Below are 25,598 nucleotides of genomic sequence, written 5' to 3' on the forward strand. Positions count from 1 at the left end.
ATATGCCTTGGAGGTTGTACACCCTCCTCAGCATCAATTGCAACCGTCTTGGAAGGAGGCTCTATGTTTTGACCTTCCCAAGGAGGTTCAGCATCTCCTAAGTCTTCAACCAATTCTTCTTCTTCAATAATTCCGGCTTCCTCTACTTGTTCCAGTACGAAGTCATGCTCCGTACTGTTCACTGGAGTTTCTAGTATCTCCTTCATACTACGTTCTTCATTAGATTGTCCACATAAAGCCATGGGAGTTCCTTGAGTGTCCGAATGTCGGGAAGCTAATTGACTCATTATTACTTTCTCCAATTGACGAATGGTTGCATGAAATCGATCCACTATTTCCTTGAAACGATTCTTTATCTCTTGATGCACTCGGCTTTCATAAATAGGATCATAGTGCTCTTGGATTGATGGATATGGAGATGGTGAATATTGAAGTGGTGGTTCTTGTGAGTAATTGGGTTAGAATTGGGGTGGTTCTGTATATGGTTCATATGGCTCATAAGGTGGTTGGTATGGTGGTTGAGGGTTAGGGTCATATGGAGGTGAATGGTTGTAGTTGGCTTGTGAGTGTGGTGGTTCAAAGTTGTGTTGAGGAAAGGGTTCATAGGCATATGGTGGTGGTTGTTGATAGTCCATTGGAGGTGGTTGTTGCCATGAGGGTTGATCAAATCCTTGTGACTCCTCCCATCTTTGATTGTTCCAACCTTGATGCCTGTTCTCATTGTAATTTCTTCTTCCTGCAACATAATTGTAACCAGACTCATAGCCAAAGGAGTGAGAGTTCATAGTATCAAATAAAAATTAAAAATAAAAATAAAAACAAATTTAAATTAAAAGGTTATTTAAATTTTGAAAATTAAATTTTGAAATTTTGAATTTTAAATTTTTGAATTTTTAATTTTTGAAATTTGAAATTTGAAAATTTTTAAATTTGAATTTTGAAAATTTTTAAATTTGAATTTTGAAATTTGATTTTTGAAATAAGATAAGATAAGATAAAAATTTTAAAATAAAAATCAATAACCTCTTAACTTAAGAAAAAGCAAAAATAAAAACAAAAATAAAAACAAGTAAAAAGCAAATATTTACAATAACCAAAAATAAGGCACACGTTTGCAATTCCCCAGCAACGGCGCCATTTTGACGTTGGGATTTTTGCCAGTAAAGAATTTCATAAAAACAGTCGCGTTGTAGATATAGTCTCTAAACCGACAGAAATCCCTTCGTACAAACGTTTTGGTTGTCACAAGTAACAAACCCCTATAAAATTGATAACCGAGTATTTAAACCTCGGGTCGTCTTCTCAAGGAATTGCAGGGAAGTATGTTCTTATTATTGGTTATGAAGATTGTAAATTGGGGGTTTTGGAAGTAAGGTGAGAATATGTTATATGAAAAGTAAAATAAAACAATAATAATAAAATCTCTTGGCAAGGTATAAGAAATTGGAAGTCCAGACTTAGTTATCCTTATCAATAACAATGAAAGTCGAATCTTAATTCCACTTAGTCAACCTTTACTAAAATAAAGGAAAGTCAAGGGACTAATTAGTTTGATCTTCGAATCATATTTATTTCCTAAGAAAAGGTTGGGATGATTGAAGATCAATTCAATTAGCAAAGATAACAGTTATCAATTATGCTGTTGAGTTGGATAATTCCTGAGTTACTGATTTCTTAACCAAGACCAAAAGGGGAAAAGTAAATCTACTGGAATAAGAATGCCTTCAGATGGGAAGCAATAATCATGTAAATAAAAGAGAGCAATAATAACTGAAATACCTCAAATAACATTAATTCAAGTAATCTGGAACAGTTCATAAACTAAATTGGGAAAATAAATAAAAATAAAGAACCTGGGATTGAGAGTTACTCCTAAAACTAAGAGAAGTCCTAAATCCTAAGAGAGAGAGGAGAGAACCTCTCTCAAAACTAATATAAATCATGAGAAGTGAATTATAAGAGCCTCTCTCATGTATGGATGCATTCCCCCACTTTATAGCCTCTAATCTGTGTTTTCTGGGCCGCAAACTGGGTCAGAAACAGCCCAGAATTCGCTGGAGAAGAATTCAAACACGCTGATTTCTGTCACTGCGACGCGGCCGCATGGGTCACGCGGTCGCGTTACCTAGCGTCAGAGCAACTATAGCATATTATATATCAAATCGAAGCCCCAGACGTTAGCTTTCCAATGCAACTGGAACCGCATCGTTTGGACCTCTGTAGCTAAAGTTATAGCCATTTGAGTGCGAAGAGGTCAGGTTGGACAGCTTAGCAATTTCTCCAACTTCTTGTATTCCTTCCACTTTTGCATGCTTCCTTTCCATTCTCTGAGCCATTCCTGCCCTGTAATCTCTAAAATCACTTAACACACATATCAAGGCATCTAATGGTGATAAGAGAGGATTAATATTAGCAATATAAAGGCCAAAGAAGCATGATTTCAATCAAAGCACATAATTAGGAAGGCAAATGTAAAACCATGCAAATAGTATGAATAAGTGGGTAAAGAGTAGATAAAAACCACTCAAATGAGCACAAGATAAACTATGAAATAGAGGTTTATCAACCGCCTTTATCTCTATAGGCTTGGATTGCCTTTGGATTTGGGTCGTGTTCCTCTATTCGGGCCCTTTTTGGGCTTTACTGTTGATTTGGCCGATCTCTTTAAGAAGAGATCGGATAGTCGGACCTGAAGAGGTCGGTCGCCATGTCGCTAAACATCCCGGGTCGGACAGCTCGACCCAGGGTATGAACAGTTTCGAAAATCACAAAAAAATTTATAAAATCATAAAAATCAAAAATATTTTATGTTTCTTGTTTGAGTCTAGTATCAATTTTTAAGTTTGGTGTCAATTGCATTCTTCTTGCATTTTTCGAAAACATGCAATATGTTCTTCATTAATCTTCAAGTTGTTCTTGATGATTTCATTACTCTGATCTTTAAATTCTCTTGTTTTGTGGGTTTTATTGTTTTTCATATGCATTCTCAATTTCTTAGTGTCTCTTATATGAAAATTCTTAAGTTTGGTGTCTTGCATGTATTGTTTATTTGATCTTAGTTGCATTTTTATTGTTTCTCATCATTAAAAATTCAAAAAAATTTTTTTTTTCAAAACTATGTCTTTTCAAGTCAATAATACAGAGAATTGAAAATTCAGAACATTCAGCAGAGGAATCAAACAGAAAAAGCTAGGCGTTCAAAACGCCCAGTGAAGAAGGAAAACTGGCGTTTAAACGCTAGCTAGGGTACCTGGCTGGGCGTTTAACGCCAGAAGGACACAAGAGGAAAGATTTTGTTTTTAATTCAAATTTTTTTTTCAAATCTTCATAATTTTTCAAAATCAAATATTTTTCAAATCACATCTTTTCAATCATATCTCTTCAAAATCAATTTCTTTCCATTTTTTTTAATTTTTGAAAATCCTTGTTATAATTAAAGATTTACTTCAAAATTTTCAAGTCGTTACTTGCCTATTAAGAAAGGATCAAACTTTAAATTTTAGAATCATATCTTTTAATTTCTTGTTAGTCAAGTAATCAACTTTAATTTTAAAAAAACTTTCTTTTTCTAAATTGATTTTCAATCATATCTTCTCAATCATATCTTCTCAATCACATCTTTTTCAAAATTAACTCTCAATCATATCTTTTTGATTTCTAATTTCAAAATCCTTTTCAAAAATCACTTAATTTCTTTTCCAATTTTAGTTTTCGAAAATCATCAATCAATTTTTCAAAATTTCTTCTAATTATTTCAAAATCTTTTACTTTAATTTTCGAAAATTCTTCCCCTCTTCTCACATCCTTCTATTTAAAGGACTAACACTCCTCCTCAAGGTACAATTCAAACTCCCTCCTTCTCTATATGTTCGAATTCTCTTCCATCTACCTCCTCCTTCTATTCTTCTTTTCCTCTGACACCTCAAGGAATCTCTATACTGTGACATAGAGGATTTCCTACTTTCTTGTTCTCTTCTCTTTCATATGAGCAGGAACAAAGATAAAGGCATACTTGTTCAAGCTGATCCTGAACCTGAAAGGACCTTGAAGAGAAAGCTAAGAGAAGTTAAAGAACATCTCTCTTTAGAGGACCTAACAGAGCTTTTCAAAGAAGAAGAAACCATGGCAGCGAAAAACAACAATGCCAACAATGCAAGGAAGGTGCTTGGTGACTTTACTGCACCTACTCCCGACTTCTATCGGAGAAGCATCCCAATCCCTGCCATTGGAGCAAACAACTTTGAGCTTAAGCCTCAATTAGTTTCTCTAATGCAACAGAATTGCAAGTTTCATGGACTTCCATTGGAAGATCCTCATCAGTTCTTAGCTGAATTCTTACAAATCTGTGACACTGTCAAGACCAATGGGGTTGACCCTGAAGTCTACAGACTTATGCTTTTTTCTTTTGCTGTAAGAGACAGAGCTAGGACATGGTTGGACTTACAACCTAAAGAAAGCCTAAACTCTTGGGAAAAGCTAGTCCATGCCTTCTTGGCAAAGTTTTTTCCACCTCAAAAATTGAGCAAGATTAGAGTGGAAGTTCAAACCTTCAGACAGAAGGAAGGTGAATCCCTCTATGAAGCTTGGGAAAGATACAAGCAATTAATCAGAAGATGTCCTTCTGACATGCTTTCTGAATGGAGCATCATAGGAATTTTCTATGATGGTCTGTCTGAACTATCCAAGATGTCATTGGATAGCTCTGCTGGAGGATCTCTTCATCTAAATAAGACGCCTGCAGAAGCTCAAGAACTCATTGAAATGGTTACAAATAACCAATTCATGTACACTTCTGAAAGGAATCCTGTGAATAATGGGACAAATCAGAAGAAAGGAGTTCTTGAGATTGATACTCTAAATGCCATATTGTCTCAGAATAAAATATTGACCCAACAAGTCAATATGATTTCTCAGAGTCTGTCTGGAATGCAAGCAGCAACAGGCAGTACTAAGGAAGCTTCCTCTGAAGAAGAAGCTTATGATCATGAAAACCCAGCAATGGAAGAGGTGAATTACATGGGAGAACCCTATGGAAGGATCAACAGAGACCTCAACAAGGTTTCAACAACAATAATGGTGGAAGAAACAGGTTTAGCAATAGCAAGCCTTTTCCATCATCTTCTCAGCAACAGACAGAGAATTCTAAGCAGAGCCACTATGACTTAGCAACCATTATCTCTGATCTAATTAAAACCACTCAAAGTTTCATGACTGAAACAAGGTCCTCCATTAGAAATTTGGAGGCACAAGTGGGTCAGCTGAGTAAGAAAATTACTGAACTCCCTCCTAGTACTCTCCCAAGCAATACAGAAGAGAATCCAAAGAGAGAGTGCAAGGCCATAAACACGTCTCACATGGCCGAACCTGGAGAGGAGGAAGAGGCAGTAATCTCCACTGACGAAGACCTTAATGGACGTCCACTGACCTCCAAGGAGTTCCGTAATGAGGAACCATGGGAATCTGAGGCTCAGACTGAGACCATAGAGATTCCATTGAATTTACTTCTGCCATTCATGAGCTCTGATGAGTATTCTTCCACTGAAAAGGATGAAGATGTTACTGAAGAGCAAGTTGCTAAGTACCTTGGAGCAATCATGAAGCTAAATACCAAGTTGTTTGGTAATGAGACTTGGGAGGATGAACCTCCATTGCTCATCAAAGAACTGGATGACTTGACTAGGCAGAAATTACCTCTGAAGAGACAAGACCCTGGAAAATTCTCCATCCCTTGTACCATAGGCACCATGATCTTTGAGAAGGCTCTGTGTGACCTGGGATCAAGTATAAACCTTATGCCTCTCTCTGTAATGGAGAAGCTAGGGATCATTGAGGTACAAGCTGCAAGAATCTCATTGGAGATGGCAGATAATTCAAAAAAATAGGCTTATGGACTTGTAGAGGATGTGTTGGTAAAGGTTGAAGAACATTACATCCCTGCTGATTTCATAATCCTAGAGACTGGGAAGTGTGTGGATGAATCCATCATCCTTGGCAGACCCTTCCTAGCCACAGCAAAAGCTATGATTGATGTTGACAGAGGAGAATTGATCATTCAAGTGAATGAAGACTCCCTTGTGTTTAAAGCTCAAGGATATCCCTCTGTCACCATGGAGAGGAAGCATGAAGAGCTTCTCTCAATACAGAGTCAAACAGAGCCCCCACAGTCAAACTCTATGTTTGGTGTTGGGAGGCCACAACCAAACTCTAAGTTTGGTGTTGAACCCCTACATTCAAACTCTAAGTTTGGTGTTGGGAGGTTCCAACATTGCTCTGAACATCTGTGAGGCTCCATGAGAGCCACTATCAAGCTATTGACATTAAAGAAGCGCTTGTTGGGAGGCAACCCAATTTTTACTTATCTATATTAAATTTCTATTTTCTTTTGTTATTTTATGTTTTTTATAGGTTGATGATCATGTGAAGTCACAAAAAACAATTGAAAAATCGAAAACAGAAGGAAAAACAGAATGAAAAACAGAACACCTTGGAGGAGAAACTTACTGGCGTTTAAACGCCAGTAAGGGTAGCAGAATGGACGTTAAACGCCCAGTCTGGCACCATTCTGGGTGTTTAACGCCAGAAATGGGCACCAGACTGGCGTTTAACGCCAGGAATGGGCAAGAAGCTGGCGTTAAACGCCAGAAATGGGCAGCAGCCTGGCGTTTAACGCCAGGATTGGCAGCAAGGGGCATTTTGCACGCCACATGGTGCAGGGATGAGAAATCCTTGACACCTCAGGATCTGTGGACCCCACAGGATCCCCTTACCTATCAAATCCCACCATTCTCTTCACCACTCACATCCATCCTTCATAAAATCCCACCTACCTCACCATTCAAATTCAAACCACTTTCCCACCCAAACCCACCCATAATGGCCGAACCACACCCCCCTCTCCACTCATATATAAACCCATCTTCACTCCTTCATTTTCACACAACCTCACCCATCCTCCTTGGCCGAAACACTAAGCCCCCTCCATCTCCTCTATTTCTTCTTCTTCTACTCTCTTCTTTCTTCTTTTGCTCGAGGACGAGCAACCTTCTAAGTTTGGTGTGGTAAAAGCTAAAGCTTTTTTGTTTTTCCATAACCATTAATGGCACCAAAGGCCGGAGAAACCTCTAGAAAGAGGAAAGGGAAGGCAAAAGCTTCCACCTCCGAGTCATGGAAGATGGAGAGAATCCTCTCAAGGGTGCATCAAGACCACTTCTATGAAGTTGTGGCCAAGAAGAAGGTGATCCCCGAGGTCCCTTTTAAGCTCAAAAAGGGCAAATATCCAGAGATCCAACATGAGATTCGAAGAAGAGGTTGGGAAGTCCTCACCAACCCCATTCAACAAGTCGGAATCTTAATGGTTCAAGAGTTCTATGCCAATGCATGGATCACCAAGAACCATGATCAAAGTGTGAACCTAGATCCTAAGAATTGGCTTACAATGGTTCGAGGGAAATACTTAGACTTTAGTCCGGAAAATATAAGGTTGGCATTCAACTTGCCCATGATGCAAGAAGATGCACACCCATACACTAGAAGGGTCAACTTTGATCAAAGGTTGGACCAAGTCCTCATGGACATCTGTGAAGAGGGCGCTCAATGGAAGAGAGATTCAAGAGGAAAGCCGGTTCAACTAAGAAGGCATGACCTTAAGCACGTGGCTAGGGGATGGTTGGAGTTCATTCAACGCTCAATCATTCCCACTAGCAACCGGTCTAAAGTTACTATAGACCGGGCTATCATGATTCATAGCATCATGATTAGAGAGAAAGTAGAAGTTCATGAAGTTATATCCCAAGAACTCTACAAAGTGGCGGACAAGTCCTCCACTGTGGCATGGTTAGCCTTCCCTCATCTCATTTGTCACCTTTGCAATTCAGCTAGAATTGACATAGAGGAAGACATCCTCATTGATGAGGACAAGCCCATCACTAAGAAAAGGATGGAGCAAACAAGAGATCCCACTCATGGACAAGAGCATGAGGAAACTCCTCATGAAATCCCTGAGATACCACAAGGGATGCATTTTCCTCCACAAAACTATTGGGAGCAAATCAACACCTCCCTAGGAGAATTAAGTTCCAACATGGAACAACTAAGGGTGGAGCACCAAGAGCATTCCATCCTCCTCCATGAAATTAGAGAAGACCAAAGAACCATGAGAGAGGAACAACAAAGGCAAGGAAGAGATATTGAGGAGCTCAAGCACTCCCTAAGATCTTCAAGAGGAAGAACAAGCCGCCATCACTAAGGTGGACCCGTTCTTTAATTTCCTTGTTCTTTATTTTCTGTTTTTTTGAAAATTGTGCTTTATGTTTATTTATGTTTGTGTCTTTATTACATGATCATTAGTGTCTAAGTGTCTATGCCTTAAAGCTATGAAAATGAATCCATCACCTTTCTTAAATAAAAAATGTTTTTAATTGAAAAAGAAAAAGAAGTGCATGAATTTCAAATTTTAAAACAGTTTAATTATCTTGGTGGTAATACTATTGTTTTTCTGAATGAATGCTTGAACAGTGCATATTTTTGAATTTGATTGTTTATGAATGTTAAAATTGTTGGCTCTTGAAAGAATGATGGGAAAAGGAGAAATGTTATCTGATGATCTGAAAAATCATAAAATTGATTCTTGAAGCAAGAAAAAGCAGTGAAAAGCTTGCAAAAAAAAAAGAAGAAAAAAAAGAGGAAAAAAAAGAGAAAAAAAAAAGAAAAGCAAGCAGAAAAAGCCAATACCCCTTTAAACCAAAAGGCAAGGGTGATAAAAAGGATCCAAGGCTTTGAGCATCAGTGGATAGGAGGGCCCACAGGAATAAAATCCTGGCCTAAGCGGCTAAACCAAGCTGTCCCTAACCATGTGCTTGTGGCGTGAAGGTGTCAAGTGAAAACTTGAGACTGAGCAGTTAAAGTCGAGGTCCAAAGCAAAAAGAAGAGTGTGCTTAAGAACCCTGGACACCTCTAATTGGGGACTCTAGCAAAGCTGAGTCATAATCTGAAAAGGTTCACCCAGTTATGTGTCTGTGGCATTTATGTATCCGGTGGTAATACTGGAAAACAAAGTGCTTAGGGCCACGGCCAAGACTCATAAAGTAGCTGTGTTCAAGAATCAACATACTTAACTAGGAGAATCAATAACACTATCTGGATTCTGAGTTCCTATAGATGCCAATCATTCTGAACTTCAAGGAATAAAGTGAGATGCCAAAAACTGTTCAGAAGCAAAAAGCTAAAAGCCCCGCTCATCTAATTAATACTGATCTTCATAGATGTTTTTGGAATTCATTGTATATTCTATTCTTTTTATCCTATTTGATTTTCAGTTGCTTGGGGACAAGCAACAATTTAAGTTTGGTGTTGTGATGAGCGGATAATTTATACGCTTTTTGGCATTATTTTTAGTATGTTTTAGTATATTTTAGTTAATTTTTATTATGTTTTTATTAGTTTTTAAATAAAAATCACTTTTCTGGACTTTACTATGAGTTTGTGTGTTTTTCTGTAATTTCAGCTATTTTCTGGCTAAAATTGAGGGACCTGAGCAAAAATCTGATTCAGAGGCTGAAAAAGGACTGCAGATGCTGTTGGATTCTGACCTCCCTGCACTTAAAGTGGATTTTCTGGAGCTACAGAAGCCCAATTGGCTCGCTCTCAATTGCGTTGGAAATTAGACATCCTGAGCTTTCCAGAAATATATAATAGTCCATACTTTGCCCAAGATTTGATGGCCCAAACAGGCATTTTAAGTCAGCTCAAGAATTCTGGCATTTAACTCCAAAACTGGCACAAAAGCTGGAGTTAAACGCCCAAACTGGCACAAAAGCTGGCGTTTAACTCCAAGAAAAGTCTCTACACATGGAAGCTCCAATGCTCAGCCCAAGCACACACGAAGTGGGCCCGGAAGAATATTTCTGCATTAATTACTTATTTCTGTAACCCTAGGTTACTAGTTTTCTATAAATAGGACCTTTTGCTATTGTATTTTTAAACTTGGATAGACCTTTTCACGTTTGGGGGCTGGCCTCATGGCCATGCCTAGACCTTGTTCTGATGTATTTTCAATGGTGGAGTTTCTATACACCATAGATTAAGGTGTGGAGCTCTGCTATTCTTTATGAATTAATATAAGTACTATTGTTTTTCTATTCAACTCAAGTCTATTTCTTCTCCAAGATATTCATTCGTTCTTCAACTTGATGAATGTGATGATCCGTGACACTCATCATCATTCTCACCTATGAACATGTTCCTGACAACCACCTCTGTTCTACTAGCAATGGCTTGAATGCGTATCTCTTGGGTTTCTAATCTAAGATTGGAACCTTCGTGGTATAGGCTAGAATTATTGGCGGCCATTCCTGAGATCCGAAACGTCTAAACCTTGTCTGTGGTATTCTGAGTAGAATCTAGGAAGGGATGACTGTGACGAGCTTCAAAGTCGCGATTGTTGAGTGTGTAACAGATGCAAAAGGATCAATGGATCCTATTCCGACATGATTAAGAACCGACAGATGATTAGCTGTGCGGTGACAGCGCATTTGGAACGTTTTCACTGAGAGGACGGGAAGTAGCCACTGACAACAGTGATACCCAACATAAAGCTTGCCATGGAAAGGAGTATGAATGATTGGAAGAAGGCAATAGGAAAGCAGAGGTTCAGGAGGAACAAAGCATCTTCATACGGTTATTTGAAATTCCAACCGAAGAATTACATAAATATCTCTATCTTTATTTTATGTTTTATTTATCTTTTAATTATCAATTCTCCATCGCCATCTGAATTCGCCTGACTGAGATTTACAAGGTGACCATAGCTTGCTTTAAGCCGACAGTCTCCGTGGGATCGACCCTTACTCACGTAAGGTATTACTTGGACGACCCAGTGCACTTGCTGGTTAGTTGTGCAGAATTGTGACAAAGTGTGATTCATGTTTAAGAGCTCCAAGTCCTTTGGCGCTATTATTGATGATCACAATTTCGTGCACCAGGCAGTCGAGTTATCCGAGTTCGACCTCCAATATGAAGCTCGGATAGCCATCAAATCACAATACTTGGCCGACTTCATTGCAGAATTCACAGATATCCTGGAAACCCCCACAGAATGGAATCTCTACATGGATGGGTCTTCAAATAAGACTAGAAGCGGCACAGGTGTGGTAATAGAAAGCAACCAAGGAACCCAAGTTGAGCTTTCCCTCAAATTTGGGTTCTCGGCCTCAAACAACCAGGCAGAATATAAAGCATTACTAGCTGGTTTGAAGCTGACTAAGGAGGTTGGAGCGCAAAAACTCAACATCTTCAGTGACTCACAAGTAGTCACCTCACAGATAACAGGGAGTTACCAAGCCAAAGATCCCACCATGAAAAAGTATTTGGATATAACCAAGGAATAGCTCGGTCAACTCGGGGAATATAAGATCTGCCACATACCCCGCGAACAAAATGCCCGAGCTGATGCACTCTCAAAGCTAGCCAGCACCAAACCAGGGGGCAACAATAGAAGCCTCATCCAGGAAATGCTACAGAACCCGTCAAACTCGGAAGGAGAAAAATTCCTAGCTATAACAAGTCAGGATCAAGGATGGATGACCCCCATAATTAATTACCTCAAAAAAGAAACACTCCCCATAAATGAGAAGGAAGCAAAGAGGTTAAAACGGGAGGCTCAGTACTACACCATCATAAACAACACCCTTTACAAAAGAGGGATTTCAATACCATTGTTAAAATGTGTGCCGACCTCTAACACAAGGGAAGTTTTAGAGGAAGTACACAGCGGCATTTGTGGTAATCATCTCGGGGCACAAGCTCTCACCAAAGAGGTTCTTCGGGCGGGATTTTACTGGCCAATTCTACAAAAGGAAGCTACAGAATTTGTAAAGATATGTCCCCCAAGCCAGAAACATGCCAACTTTCACATCGCCCCGCCAGAAGAGCTCATCAACATAACTTCGCCTTGGCCATTTGCAAAATGGGGACTCGATCTTCTCGGACCCTTTCCCCAGGGATCAGGACAAGACAAATTCCTCATAGTCGGAGTAGACTATTTCACAAAGTGGATTGAGGCAGAGCCCCTAGCCAACGCCACTACTCAAAGAAGCCAGAAATTCTTATATAGGAACATTGTCACGAGGTTCGGGGTTCCATACTCTATCACCACAGACAATGGCACTCAATTCACAGATGCAGGCTTCAGAAAATTAGTAGCCGACTTGAACATAAAGCACCAGTTCACCTCCGTCGAACGTCCTCAAGCCAATGGGCAAGCCGAAACTGCCAACAAAGTCATATTGGCTGGGTTGAAATGGAGACTGCAAGATGCAAAGAGAGCTTGGGCTGAAGAACTTCCACAGGTCCTATGGGCATATCGAACTACGCCATATTCCACCACAAACGAATCACCGTTCTGATTAGCGTATGGAGTGGAGACAATAATCCCAGTAGAGGTCGAAGAAGGGTCGCCTAGAGTAGTCCACTACAATGAAGAAGCCAACTTTCAACTTCTAAGAGAAGAACTCGACCTACTTCCGGAAATCCAAGAAAGAGCTCGGATCAGGGAAGAAGCGCTAAAGCGTCGAATGGCTTCAAGATATAATCAAAAGGTAGTGCCAAGAGGTTTCGTGGAGAATGATCTCATCCTAATCCGAAATGATATTGGAACAACTCGACCCGGAGAAGGAAAGTTGGCAGTGGTGTACGAAATCGTGATCATTCCATTCCTTGGTAACGGCACTAAAAACTCAATACGCACGTTTATGATCTTATATCTGTTTCACAACTTCGTACAACTAACCAGCAAGTGCACTAGGTCGTCCAAGTAATAAACCTTACGTGAGTAAGGGTCGATCCCACGGAGATTGTCGGCTTGAAGCAAGCTATGGTCGCCTTGTAAATCTCAGTCAGGCGAATTAAATTGTTTTAAGAAATTATAGTGGATGAAAATAAATAAAATATAGAATAGGATAGTGGTACTTATGTAATTCATTGGTGAGAATTTCAGATAAGCGTATAGAGATGCTTTCGTTCCTCTGATCTTTGCTTTCCTGCTGTCTTTATCCAATCAATCCTACTCATTTCCATGGCAAGCTTTATGTAGGGCATCACCGTTGTCAATGGCTACATCCCATCCTCTCAGTGAAAAAGGTCCAAATGCTCTGTCACGGCACGGCTAATCATCTGTCGGTTCTCGATCATACTGGAATAGGATCCATTGATCCTTTTGCGTCTGTCACTACGCCCAGCACTCGCGAGTTTAAAGCTCGTCACAACCATCCCTTCCCAGATCCTACTCGGAATACCACAGACAAGGTTTAGACTTTTTGGATCTCAGGAATGGCCATCCATGGGTTCTAACTTATACCACGAAGACACTAATAACTCGGACTCGGTCCCCTGTATTAGATATCCAAGAGATATCCATTCAATCTAAGGTAGAACGGAAGTGGTTGTCAGGCACGCGTTCATAAGTTGAGAATGATGATAACTGTCACGATCATCACATCCACCATATTGAAGTGCGAATGAATATCTTAGAAGCGGAATAAGTTGAATTGAATAGAAAAATAGTAGTACTTTGCATTAATCTTTGAGGAACAGCAGAGCTCCACACCTTAATCTATGGTGTGTAGAAACTCTACCGTTGAAAGTACATAAGTGATAAGGTCCAGGCATGGCTGAATGGCCAGCCCCCATGATCTAAGAACTAAACGTCCCAAGATGTCTAATACAATAGTAAAAAGTCCTATTTATACTAAACTAGTTACTAGGGTTTACAGAATTGATGCATAAATCCACTTCCGGGGCCCACTTGGTGTGTGCTTGGGCTGAGCTTGAAGTTTACACGTGGAGAGTCATTCTTGGAGTTGAACGCCAGTTTGTAACGTGTTTCTGGCGTTGAACTCCACTTTGCAACTTGTTTCTGGCGCTGGACACCAGACTGCAGCAGGAAACTGGCGTTGAACGCCAGTTTACATCATCAATCCTTATTCAAAGTATGGACTATTATATATTTCTGGAAAGCCCTAAATGTCTACTTTCCAACGCAATTGGAAGCGCACCATTTGGAGTTCTGTAGCTCCATAAAATTTACTTTGAGTGTAGGGAGGTCAGAATCCAACAGCATCAGCAGTCCTTCTTCAAACTCTGAATCTGATTTTTGCTCAGGTCCCTCAATTTCAGCCAGAAAATACCTAAAATCATAGAAAAACACACAAACTCATTGTAAAGTCCAGAAATGTGATTTTTAATTAAAAACTAATAAAAATATACTAAAAACTAACTAAATCATACTGAAAACTATGTAAAAACAATGCCAAAAAGTGTATAAATTATCCGCTCATCACAACACCAAACTTAAATTGTTGCTTGTCCCCAAGCAACTGAAACTTAGAATGTTGCTATGTAAAAAAGCTATGTCTTTACCACACCAAACTTAGAATGTTGCTCGCCTTAGAGCAAAAGAAGACAGAATAGAAAAAGAAGAAGAAGAAGAAGAAGAAGATATGGAAGAGATGGAGGGATGTGTGTATTCGGCTATATGGGTGGGCTTGGGTGGGAAAGAGATTTTGAATTTTGAAGGTAGGTGGGGTGTATGGATGTGAGTGGTGAATGGAAAACAGAAGGGATGACTGTGAATGAAGAGAGATAGGGTGATATAGGATTATGAGGAGGGAAGGTGAGTGGAGGTATGTGGGGATCCTGTGGGGTCTACAGATCCTGAGGTGATCCTGTGGGATCCACAGATCCTGAGGTGTCAAGAATTTACATCCTTGCACTAATTAGGCATGTAAAATGCCTTTGCATGCATTTCTGGCGTTTAGACGCCGAAGTGATGCTTGTTCTGGGCGTTCAACGCCCATATGCAGCATATTTCTGGCGTTGAACGCCAGCTTCATGCTTGTTTCTGGCGTTCAACGCCAGCTCCATGCTCTGTTCTGCCGTTGAACGCTAGCCAGATGCTCCTTACTGGCGTTTAAACGCCAGTAAGTCCTTCCTCCAGGGTGTGATTTTTCTTCTGCTGTTTTTGATTCTGTTTTTAATTTTTGGATTTATTTTGTGACTCCACATGATCATGAACCTAATAAAACATGAAAGAACAATAAAAATAAAAATAAAATTAGATAAATAAAAATTGGGTTGCCTCCCAACAAGCGCTTCTTTAATGTCAATAGCTTGACAATGGGCTCTTATGGAGCCACACAGGTGATCAGATCAATTTTATAGACTCCCAACACCAAACTTAGAGTTTGGATATGGGAGTTCAACACCAAACTTAGAGTTTGATTGTGGGGGCTTTGTTTGACTCTGCAGTGAGAGAAGCTTTTCATGCTTCCTCTCCATGGTTACAGAAGGAGATCCTTGAGTTTTAAACACAAGGTAGTCCTCATTCAGTTGAAGGACCAACTCTCCTTTGTCCACATCAATCACAGCTCTTGCTGTGGCTAGGAATGGTCTTCCAAGGATGATGGATTCATCATCTTCCTTCCCAGTGTCTAGGATTATGAAATCAGCAGGGATGTAAAGGCCTTCAACCTTTACTAACATGTCCTCTACTAGTCCATAAGCCTGCTTTCTTGAGTTGTCTGCCATCTCTAGTGAGATTCTGGCTGCTTGCACCTCAAAGATTCCCAGTTTCTCTATTACAGAGAGTGGCATGAGGTTTATCCCTGACCCAAGGTCACATAGAGCTTTCTCAAAGGGCATGGTGCCTATGGTACAAGGTATTAAGAACTTTCCAGGATCCTGTTTCTTTTGAGGCAATGTTAGTTGATCCAGATCACTCAGTTCATTGATGAGCAAGGGAGGTTCATCTTCCCAAGTCTCATTACCAAATAATTTGGCATTCAGCTTCATGATTGCACCAAGGTACTTGACAACTTGCTATGCAGTAACATCCTCATTTTCTTCAGAAGAAGAATATTCATCAGAGCTCATGAAGGGCATAAGGAGGTTCAATGGGATCTCTATGGTCTCCAGATGAGCCTCAGAGTCCTTTGGTTCCTCAAAGGGAAACTCCTTGTTGATCATTGGACGTCCCAGGAGGTCTTCCTCACTGGGATTCACGTCCTCTTCCTCCCCTGTAGGTTCGGCCATGATTGTTAATTCAATGGCCTTGCACTCTCCTTTTGGATTTTCTTCTGTATTGCTTGGGAGAGTACTAGGAGGGATTTCAGTGACCCTTTTACTTAGCTGGCCCACTTGTGCCTCCAAATTTCTAATGGAGGACCTTGTTTCATTCATGAAACTCAGAGTGGCCTTTGATAAATCAAAGACTAAATTTGCTAAGCTAGATGGATTCTGCTCAGAATTCTCTGTCTGTTGCTGAGTGGATGATGGAAAAGGTTTACTATTGTTAAACCTGTTTCTTCCACCATTAGTAAAACCTTGTTGAGGCTTTTGTTAATCCTTCCATGAGAAATTTGGGTGATTTCTCCATGAGGGGTTATAGGTGTTTCCATAAGGTTCACCCATATAATTTACCTCTGCTATTGCAGGGTTCTCAGGATCATAAGCTTCTTCTTTAGAAGATGCCTCTTGAGTACTGTTGGATGCAGCTTGCATTCCATTCAGACTCTGAGAAATCATATTGACTTGCTAAGTCAATATTTTATTATGAGCCAATATAGCATTCAGAGTGTCAATTTCAAGAACTTCCTTCTTCTGAGGCGTCCCATTACTTACAGGATTCCTCTCAGAAGTGTACATGAACTGGTTATTAGCAACCATGTCAATGAGTTCTTGAGCTTCTGCAGGCATTTTCTTTAGGTGAATGGATCCACCTACAGAAATATCCAATGACATCTTAGCTAATTCAGACAGACCATCATAGAATATATCCAGGATGGTCCATTCTGAAAGCATGTTAGAAGGACACTTTTTGGTCAGTTGCTTGTATCTCTCCCAAGCTTCATAGAGGGATTCACCTTCTTTCTGTCTGAAGGTTTGACCAGCTTATCCCAAGAATTCAGGCTATCCTTAGGTTGAGAGTCCAACCATACTCTAGCTCTGTCTCTTACAACAAACGGGAAAAGCATAAGCCTGTAGACCTCGGGATCAACCCCATTGGTCTTAACAGTATCACAGATCTGCAAGAATTCAGTTAAGAACTGAAAAGGATCTTCAGATGAAAGTCCATGAAACTTGCAGTTCTGCTGCATCAGAGAAACTAATTGAGGTTTTAGCTCAAAATTGTTTGCTCTAATGGCAGGAATGGAGATGCTTCTTCCATGTAAATTGGAATTAGGTGCAGTAAAGTCACCAAGCATCCTCCTTGCATTATTATTATTTTCAGCTGCCATCTCCTGTTCTTGTTCGAAAATTCCTATAAGGTTGTCTCTGGATTGTTGTATTTTAGCTTCTCTTAATTTCCTTTTTAGAGTCCTTTTAGGTTCAGGATCTGCTTCAACAAGAATGTTCTTGTCCTTGCTCCTGCTCATATGACAAAGAATGGAATAACAAAGAAAATATGGAATCCTCTATGTCACAGTATAAAGATTCCTTTGTGTGAGTAGAAGAAGAAAAGAATGTAATGTAAAGAAGAGAAGAGGAAAAACTCGAACATAGAGAGGGAGGTGGTGTTCGAATTTTTGGATGGGAGAGAAGTGTTAGTAGATGAATAAATAAATAGAAGGAGAGGAGAGAGATGAGAGAATTTCGAAAATTAATTAAAATAAAAATTAAAATTTAAAGTTAAATTTTGAAAATTAAAGTTTGAAATTAAATTAAAGATTAAAATTTAAAACAATTAGTTAATTAAAAAGAAATTTTGAAAAAGAGGGAGGGATTTTCGAAAATTAAAGGTAGAAAGTTAGTTGGGCAGTTTTGAAAAAGATAAGAATCAAACAAAAAGTTAAGTGGTTAAGAGATTTTGAAAATCAAATTTTGGAAAGATAAGATTGAAATTTGAAAAAGATGTGATTGAAACAAAAAGATAAGATTGATTGAAAAAGATTTGAAAGTCAAATTTTGAAAAGATAGGAAGTTAGAAAAGAGGTTAGAAAAGATATTTTAAAATCAAATTTTTGAAAAAGATATGATTTAAAAAGATATGATTTAAAATTAGTTTGAAAAAGATTTGAATTTTAAAATCAAAATTAATGACTTGACTCACAAGTAATCACAAGATATGATTCTAGAACTTAAAGTTTGAATCTTTCTTACCAAGAAAGTAGCAAACTTGAAATTTTTGAATCAAAACATTAATTGTTGATAATATTTTCGAAAATTATGAGATAAAATTAAGAAAAATATTTTTGAAAAATATTTTTATAATTTTTGAAAATAAATAAGAAAAATGAAAATGATTTGATTTTTGAAAAAGATTTTGAAAAAGATAAGATTTTCAAATTGAAAATTTGATTTGACTCATAAGAAACAACTAGATTTTAAAAATTTTGAAAAAGTCAACTCAAATTTTTGAAAATTTATGAGAGAAAAAGGGAAAGATATATTTTTGATTTTTGAATTTTAATGATGAGAGAGAAAAACATAAAAAATGACTCACAACATGAAAATTATGAATCAAAACACATGATGCATGCAAGAACACTATGAATGTCAAGATGAACACCAAGAATACTTTGAAGATTATGATGAACATCAAGAATATATTTTTGAAAAATTTTTGATGCAAAGAAAACATGCAAGACACCAAACTTAGAAATTTTTAATGTTCAGACACCATGAATGCAAAAATGCACATGTAAAACAAGAAAAGATACAAAACAAGAAAACATCAAGATCAAACAAGAAGATTTACCAAGAACAACTTGAAGATCATGAAGAACACTATGAATGCATGAATTTTTCGAAAAATGCATAAATTTTTAGAAAAAATGCAATTGACACCAAACTTAAAAATTGACTCAAGACTCAAACAAACAACATAAAATATTTTTGATTTTTATGATTTTATTAATTTTTTTGGATTTTTGTATATTTTTATTTTTTTGAAAACATATAGGGAAAAGGAAGCAATAAATTCAAAGTCCTCAATTAAGATTCCAGGAATCATACCAGGTTAGTCTAAAGCTTGATGGCCAGCCAACTTCAGCATACCATTTTGAAACTTTAGAATTCATTCTTAAAAATTTAGAATAATTTTCGAAAACAAAAGGAAAAGAACTTTTTTGAAAGATTTTTGAAAACAATTTTTTTTTAAAATAAAACGAAAAAGAAAATTACCTAATCTGAGCAACAAGATGAACCGTCAGTTGTCCAAACTCGAACAATCCCCGGCAACGGCGCCAAAAACTTGGTGTGCAAAATCGTGATCATTCCATTCCTTGGTAACGGTGCTAAAAACTCAATACGCACGTTTATGATCTTATATCTGTTTCACAACTTTGTACAACTAACCAGCAAGTACACTGGGTCGTCCAAGTAATAAACCTTACGTGAGTAAGGGTCGATCCCACAGAGATTGTCGGCTTGAAGTAAGCTATGGTCACCTTGTAAATCTCAGTCAGGCGGATTAAATTGTTTTAAGAAATTATAGTGGATGAAAATAAATAAAATATAGAATAGGATAGTGGTACTTATGTAATTCATTGGTGAGAATTTCAGATAAGCGTATAGAGATGCTTTCGTTCCTCTGATCTCTGCTTTCCTGCTGTCTTCATCCAATCAATCCTACTCCTTTCCATGGCAAGCTTTATGTAGGGCATCACCGTTGTCAATGGCTACATCCCATCCTCTCAGTGAAAAAGGTCCAAATGCTCTGTCACGACACGGCTAATCATCTGTCGGTTCTCGATCATACTGGAATAGGATCCATTGATCCTTTTGCGTCTGTCACTACGCCCAGCACTCGCGAGTTTGAAGCTCGTCACAGCCATCCCTTCCCAGATCCTACTCGGAATACCACAGACAAGGTTTAGACTTTCCGGATCTCAGGAATGGCCATCCATGGGTTCTAACTTATACCACGAAGGCACTAATAACTCGGACTCGGTCCCCTGTATTAGATATCCATTCAATCTAAGGTAGAACCGAAGTGGTTGTCAGGCACGCGTTCATAAGTTGAGAATGATGATGACTGTCACGATCATCACATCCACCATATTGAAGTGCGAATGAATATCTTAGAAGTGGAATAAATTGAATTGAATAGAAAAACAATAGTACTCTGCATTAATCTTTGAGGAACAGCAGAGCTCCACACCTTAATCTATGGTGTGTAGAAACTCTACCGTTGAAAATACATAAGTGATAAGGTCCAGGCATGGCCGAATGGCCAGCCCCTATGATCTAAGAACTAAACGTCCCAAGATGTCTAATACAATCGTAAAAAGTCCTATTTATACTAAACTAGTTACTAGGGTTTACAGAAGTAAGTAATTGATGCATAAATCCACTTCTGGGGCCCACTTGGTGTGTGCTTGGGCTGAGCTTGAAGTTTACACGTGGAGAGGTCATTCTTGGAGTTGAACACCAGTTTGTAACGTGTTTCTGGCGTTGAACTCCACTTTGCAACTTGTTTCTGGCGCTGGACGCCGGACTGCAGCATGGAACTGGCGTTGAACGCCAGTTTACGTCATCAATCCTTATTCAAAGTATGAACTATTATATATTGCTGGAAAGCCCTGGATGTATACTTTCCAACGCAATTGGAAGCGCGCCACTTGAAGTTCAATAGCTGTAGAAAATTCACTTTGAGTGCAGGGAGGTCAGAATCCAACAGCATCAGCAGTCCTTCTTCAACCTCTGAATCTGATTTTTGCTCAGGTCCCTCAATTTCAGCCAGAAAATATCTGAAATCACAGAAAAACACATAAACTCATAGTAAAGTCCAGAAATGTGATTTTTAATTAAAAACTAATAAAAATATACTAAAATCTAACTAAATCATACTGAAAACTATGTAAAAACAATGCCAAAAAGTGTATAAATTATCCGCTCATGAGGCAGCAAACTGGAAAGAACCCTACCGAGTCATAGAAGTACTTGGGAAGGGCTACTACAGACTGTCCAATCTCGATGGCTAGAGAAGGTAAAAGATCTCATCATAGGATGCACTCTTTTTCCTGAAAAGGTTTTTTAATGAGGCACCAAGTTGAGATCCAGATATTATCCGACTTAAAAGGATGAAAAACTCCAACATGTATATATTTGCACTTTCTTTTGAATAAAATATATTTTAGATATTCTACAAATTCTCAAGACGCATTAATCTGAAGCATTCATCGTCCGATTATAAAGCAACAGATCGGCAGAAAGTGAAAAATAGATTCACTGCACGATCACAATAAAAGACCAATAAAGATGAAAATGCGTTTCATCTAAAGGTCGACCAAAGAAAGACAGAAACCACCTTCTACAAATCGGCAAAGATGAACACATAATAATGCAAGAAGTTATCGAAAGTGATCCGAAAAAAGAACCTGACAAGGTCTTATGGATTGCTAAATAATAACTTAAAGACTGGCCGATGTTGAGAAGTCGGACCAAGTCAACCCAAGTTATCAGCAAATCCCTGGAAAGAGGTCTGGCCAACCCTATAAAAGAGGAATTGCTATAACTTAGAAGAGATCGACATAAAGAAGTCGGTCTCCTACGAAAAACAAGTTATAAAAGTAATCCCTGAAAGAGACCTGACAAAGGTCCAAGAAAGAGGATTACAAAATAACTTAGAAGAGATCGACATAAAGAAGTCAGTCTCCTACAACAAACAAGTTATAAAAGTAATCCATGAAAGAGACCTGACAAAGGTCCAAGAAAGAGGATTACAAAATAACTTAGAAGAGATCGACATAAAGAAGTCGGTCTCCTACAACAAACAAGTTATAAAAGTAATCCCTGAAAGAGACCTGACAAAGATCCAAACAAGAGGATTACAAAAATAACTTAGAAAAGGACGACGCAGAGAAGTCGGTCTCCTACAACAGACAAGTTATAAAAGTCGTCCCTGAAAGAGACCTGACAAAGGTCCAAAAAAGAGGACTACAAAAATAACTGGAAAGAGGACCAATGTAAAGAAATCGGTTACGGATGGCCAGAAATAAATACAAGTAAGAGCCAGAAAACCGAAACACGAGTTAGATCCACACATCCGCAAAGGATCCAAGCTACAAGCAATAAGTACAAAGCAATCCAAAGAGGCCGAGCAGCAAGGCTTCGGCATTCTCAAAACCCAGAAAGGTGCCAAAAACAAGTGCAAACAAGCATGATATAAAATGCAATATTATAAACAAGCTTCAAGATCAGGCCCAAAGCTTGAAAGCTACTTGTTGTTTTTTCAAAATAAAAAGTTGCTAAACAAGCAACCAAAAGGAGTAGCAACAGTCAGCAAAATATTCAAATTACAGAAATAAAGAGTTTAAAAAGCCCAGAAGTCAGGCTATCTCCACAAACATCCAAGAAAAATTAGTTAAGATCGGGAGCCTTCTCGGTAGCATCAGTCTGGGGTGAAGGAGGGCAAGTTTGGAGAGGCACTGCATCCACCGTACCGTCGTCCCTATTCAGAATTTGACAATCAGTATCTAATTCTGGACGAGCAATCCCAGCAGGAGGAACTATAGAGGTCGACACTTTAGCAGCAGGCGCAGAGGGAGGTTCGACATCATCATCATCTTGGTCGTCGGGAACTATCTTTCCATCACTCACAATATTGTCCAAGCTAAAAAGAGTAAGATCAACCTCAGGAGCGAGAACTTGAACCTGCTCCTTCAAATTATCATAAGCAGCGTTTACACTGCCGACAAGGTGACCTTGGAGCTCAGAATAGTCAACTCAGGCAGACTCCAACTCCTCTCTCAGACGTATCACCTCCCGATAAGACGTGACATAACTATCTTTATGCCTCAACGCAGTGTCCTCGGCCAATCTCACAGAAGTCGCCAGAGCAAGAGAACTAGCCTTTTCGTTCTCCAGATCCTTCTCCAGTTTGGCTACTTTTACCTCAAGCTCCTTCTTCAAGCCCTTCATCCGGTCGGATTCCTATTTTGCCTCCTCCATGAAGGCTTTGGTGGCATGGAGAGGAAGATTTTGAGCAGTTCGGTACAAGGCAGCTCCCATATGTGCCATTTTTACACTACTCTGAGTTATAAAGTCCAAATGATGAAGAAGTGATACATCATCCATAGGAAGGACACCGTATGGACCGATCTGCTGATCTACAAACTCGACCGCGTCAAAATCAGGGGCATCATGGTTGAAAGGCTCAATTGTTTTTTGTTTCTTGTTGGGAGGAGCACCAGAAGTAGCAGCGAAAGACTGCGGAGGCTCGGCCAGGCGAACCCTAGGAGTGGGAATTACCCTCCTCGGGCCAGGAGAACTCGGCACAGGCGGCTTCACCGGAACTTGGGAAGATCCCTCTCCCGCCACCTTGGCCGAGATATTTTGAGCAGCTGCAGCCTTCTTTGCCTTCTTGTAGGCCTTCATAGAATCGTTGTTTTTTGATATCTCTGAAAATACAGAATCGACCACAGCAATGGGTTACAATCACAAAAAGAAGAAGTAAAACTAAAAAGCAAGTATATAAACAAGTCAGACAGTACCTAAAACAGTTCGAACCAAAGACGGGTCACTCAAAAACATTTTTGTATCAAGATGGGGTGGTTTCCCCCATAAATCTTCAAGAACAACTACAAAAGCTCGTTCAACCTCGTCAAGCATCTCCCAGGTATAGCGAGACACTCTCACATTCTTTTGCCATTCTAGAGAAAAGCAAGGCTCATCATTTTCATCAAGAAAAAAGGGGCGGGCCCCCTCAACAGCACGGACTCGGAAGAAATAATTCTTAAAATCTTTAAAAGACTCATCATACATGGCAAAAACTTTATGCCCTTGGGCCGACCTGAAAGAAACCCAGGAAGCTTTCTTTTTGGAAGACCCTCCGGGCTTGGCAGAAACAAAAAGATAGAGGAAAATAGTCTGAGAAGGTGTTATGCCTAACTCTTGGCAAAGCAGTTGAAAAATCTTGATAAAACCCTAGGAATTATGATGAAGCTGGGATGGGGCAATATTACAAGACCACAACAAATCGGTTTCGAAAGCAGTAAAAGGAAAGGTAATGTCCAACTGGCTAAAGAAATATTCATAGGCATAGAAAAAAGGGACGCTCCCCCTCGACCGAAGTAGGAAAACAAACCCTCTCATCAGAATCAGGCACTACAAGCTCATAATCCCTCTCCCGGGCGCTGCTACCACAAATCCTATGACGTTTCCTCAGCTCTACACAAAAATCAGCGTCCACCACAAAGACACACATCAAGACAAGGGAGTCAAGCCAATCAGACATCCCCTCGGGAACTTTAGAAGACATCTCTACAATGTTATTGCGAGAAGACATGAGGCCAACTAATCCTACAATAAGAAAAGAAGATGGGATTACCAAAAAACATCTCGGACGAGGGGTAAAATAACTCGACTAGAAGAACAAACAGAAAAGGAAAACCCCAAGACTCAAACCAAAGTCCTGGGGCATCCTTTGGAGGCAGTAACAAAACAAAGTTTCAGGAAAAATCTACAGCTTACGTCCCGGCATCTCTCAAACAAGAAAAGAAGATTTCAAATAGCAAACATTTTCATAGGAGAAAGATAAAACATAAAAGGTCATCAAAGCCACTATCTTTTTACAGTCTATCAGCAAAAAGCATCGCCAACATCAAACATGCCAAGCGGAAATCGTCAAAGGCGTAACCTTTTTCAGAATCAAACAAAACCATCATCAAAACAGAAAATAGTGATAACATGCAAAAGCCCTAAAAGCATCAAACAACAGGAAAGGCAAAAAGGATAATGCAAAAGACAAAGAAACTCCCAGAACACACATTACAACAGCAATCAGGCACGGCAGAAGCAGAAAGATCCAAACTTTCTCCAAAATCAAAACTTTCTCAATATCATATAAGAAAATGACGTGGAAAAGAGAAAGGAAGAAACACCAACCTGAACGAAGAAAGAAGCTTCGAAGGAGATTGAAGAGGGAAAAATAGAATCACCCAGAATCGCCAAATGATGCTGCAACGCGAGAAAAGCAAAATGCAGGTGAAGACAAAAGTGAGAAAGTAAAGGGAGAAGTTACGAAGAAAGACAAAGAAGAGAAACCATTTTTTGATTGCAAAAATTCAAAATAAAGCCAAGGGAAATGGGACAATTAATATCAATTAATGAAGGTATTAAACCCTCGCACGTTCCCAAGAACAAAGCGCTGATATAAAAGCGCGCGCTCTTACGGGAAAGCGTTCTACATTCAAAAGAGGTTCTACAAAGAAGGGAATCGACAAAATGCTCGAGTTCGGCTTCACTAGAGAAAGATCGAAGTCAAGGACTCAACCTCAAAGCAGAAGACCGAGCTCAAGCAGGGGCACTGTTCACACCCTGGGTCGAGCTATCCGACCCGGGATGTTCAGTAACAAAGCGACCGACCTCTTCAGGTCAGGATATCCGACCTCTTCTCAAAAGAGGTCGGCCAAATCGACAGGAAAGCCCAATAAAGGGCCCAAATAGAGGAACACGACCCAAATCCAAAGGCAGTTCAAGCCTATAGAGATAAGGGCGGTTCCCTTGAAGATACGCTGACCCCAACTCAAAGATAAAGATAAGATAAGATAACTAACATATCTTATCTAAAAAGGTCACTCCACACCATTATAAATACACTGGAG

The 25,598-nt window shown here is 39.2% G+C and overlaps 1 non-coding gene across 1 annotated transcript; it reads right to left on the bottom strand.

Moving 5' to 3' along the window:
- Positions 1-4,524: 4,524 nt before the first annotated feature.
- Positions 4,525-4,631, bottom strand: LOC112767809 (small nucleolar RNA R71). Its single transcript, XR_003185249.1, has one exon. It is a non-coding gene; the product is annotated as a small nucleolar RNA R71 (small nucleolar RNA).
- Positions 4,632-25,598: the final 20,967 nt, after the last annotated feature.

Source organism: Arachis hypogaea, chromosome 17 (genome assembly GCF_003086295.3).
Source record: "Arachis hypogaea cultivar Tifrunner chromosome 17, arahy.Tifrunner.gnm2.J5K5, whole genome shotgun sequence".
NCBI lineage: Eukaryota > Viridiplantae > Streptophyta > Magnoliopsida > Fabales > Fabaceae > Arachis > Arachis hypogaea.